Here is a 3,131-nt window from a genome sequence, read left to right on the forward strand (position 1 = left end):
GTCCCTTATACATACTATAGTAGTGTCCCTTATACACACTATAGTAGTGTCCCTTATACATACTATAGTAGTGTCCCTTATACATACTATAGTAGTGTCCCTTATACATACTATAGTAGTGTCCCTTATACATACTATAGTAGTATCCCTTAACTCACTATAGTAGTGTCCCTTATACACACAATAGTAGTGTCCCTTATACATACTATAGTAGTGTCCCTTATACATACTATAGTAGTGACCCTTATACACACTATAGTAGTGTCCCTTATACACACTATAGTAGTGTCCCTTATACACACTATAGAAGTGTCCCTTATACACACTATAGTAGTGACCCTTATACACACTATAGTAGTGTTCCTTATACACACTATAGTAGTGTCCCTTATACACACTATAGTAGTGTCCCTTATACACATTATAGTAGTATCCCTTATACACAGTATAGTAGTGTTCCTTATACACACTATAGTAGTGTCCCTTATACATACTATAGTAGTGTCCTTTATACATACTATAGTAGTGTCCCTTATACATACTATTGTAGTATCCCTTAACTCACTATAGTAGTGTCCCTTATGCACACTATAGTAGTGTCCCTTATACATACTATAGTAGTGTCCCTTATACATACTATAGTAGTGACCCTTATACACACTATAGTAGTGTCCCTTATACATACAATAGTATTGTCCCTTATACATACTATAGTAGTGTCCCTTATACATACTATAGTAGTATCCCTTAACTCACTATAGTAGTGTCCCTTATACACACTATAGTAGTGTCCCTTATACATACTATAGTAGTGTCCCTTATACATACTATAGTAGTGACCCTTATACACACTATAGTAGTGTCCCTTATACACACTATAGTAGTGTCCCTTATACACACTACAGTAGTGACCCTTATACACACTATAGAAGTGTCCCTTATACACACTATAGTAGTGTCCCTTATACACATTATAGTAGTATCCCTTATACACACTATAGTAGTGTCCCTTATACACACTATAGTAGTGTCCCTTATACACACTATAGTAGTGTCCCTTATACACACTATAGTAGTGTCCCTTATACATACTATAGTAGTGTCCCTTATACATACTATAGTAGTGTCCCTTATACATACTATAGTAGTATCCCTTATACACACTATAGTAGTGCCCCTTATACACACTATAGAAGTGTCCCTTATACACACTATAGTAGTGACCCTTATACACACTATAGTAGTGTCCCTTATACACACTATAGTAGTGTCCCTTATACACACTATAGTAGTGTCCCTTATACACACTATAGTAGTGTCCCTTATACACACTATAGTAGTGTCCCTTATACACATTATAGTAGTATCCCTTATACACACTATAGTAGTGACCCTTATGCACACTATAGTAGTGTCCCTTATACACACTATAGTAGTATCCCTTATACACACTATACTAGTGTTCCTTATACACACTATAGAAGTGTCCCTTATACACACTATAGTAGTGACCCTTATACACACTATAGTAGTGTCCGTTATACACACTATAGTAGTGTCCCTTATACATACTATAGTAGTATCCCTTAACTCACTATAGTAGTGTCCCTTATACACACTATAGTAGTGTCCCTTATACATACTATAGTAGTGACCCTTATACACACTATAGTAGTGTCCCTTATACATACTATAGTAGTGTCCCTTATACATACTATAGTAGTGACCCTTATGCATACTATAGTAGTGTCCCTTATACATACTATAGTAGTATCCCTTAACTCACTATAGTAGTGTCCCTTATACACACTATAGTAGTATCCCTTATACATACTATACTAGTGTCCCTTATACACACTATAGTAGTGTCCCTTATACATACTATAGTAGTGTCCCTTATACATACTATAGTAGTATCCCTTAACTCACTATAGTAGTGTCCCTTATACCCACTATAGTAGTGACCCTTATACACACTATAGAAGTGTCCCTTATACACACTATAGTAGTGACCCTTATACACACTATAGTAGTGTCCCTTATACATACTATAGTAGTGTCCCTTATGCACACTATAGTAGTGTCCCTTATACATACTATAGTAGTGTCCCTTATACACACTATAGAAATGTCCCTTATACACACTATAGTAGTGTCCCTTATACACACTATAGAAGTGTCCCTTATACACAATATAGTAGTGACCCTTATACACACTATACTAGTATCCCTTATACACACTATAGTGGTGTCCCTTATACACACTATAGTAGTGTCCCTTATACACACTATAGTAGTATTCCTTATACACACTATAGTAGTGTCCCTTATACACACTATAGAAGTGTCCCTTATACACACTATAGTAGTGTCCCTTATACACATTATAGTAGTATCCCTTATACACACTATAGTAGTGACCCTTATACACACTATAGAAGTGTCCCTTATACACACTATAGTAGTGACCCTTATACACACTATAGTAGTATCCCTTATACACACTATAGTAGTGTCCGTTATACACACTATAGTAGTGTCCCTTATACACACTATAGTAGTGTCCCTTATACACACTATTGTAGTGCCCCTTATACACACTATAGAAGTGTCCCTTATACACAATATAGTAGTGACCCTTATACACACTATAGTAGTATCCCTAATACATACTATAGTAGTGTCCCTTATACACACTATAGTAGTGTCCCTTATACATACTATAGTAGTGTCCCTTATACACACTATAGTAGTGACCCTTATACACACTATAGAAGTGTCCCTTATACACACTATAGTAGTGACTCTTATACACACTATATAAGTGTCCCTTATACACACTATAGTAGTGTCCCTTATACACACTATAGAAGTGTCCCTTATACACACTATAGTAGAGACCCTTATACACACTATAGTAGTGTCCCTTATACACACTATAGTAGTGTCCCATATACACACTATAGTAGTATCCCTTATACATACTATAGTAGTGTCCCTTATACACACTATAGTAGTGACCCTTATACACACTATAGAAGTGTCCCTTATACACACTATAGTAGTGACCCTTATTCACACTATAGTAGTGTCCCTTATACACACTATAGTAGTGTCCCTTATACACACAT

Source organism: Procambarus clarkii, chromosome 8 (genome assembly GCF_040958095.1).
Source record: "Procambarus clarkii isolate CNS0578487 chromosome 8, FALCON_Pclarkii_2.0, whole genome shotgun sequence".
NCBI classification, from domain to species: domain Eukaryota; kingdom Metazoa; phylum Arthropoda; class Malacostraca; order Decapoda; family Cambaridae; genus Procambarus; species Procambarus clarkii.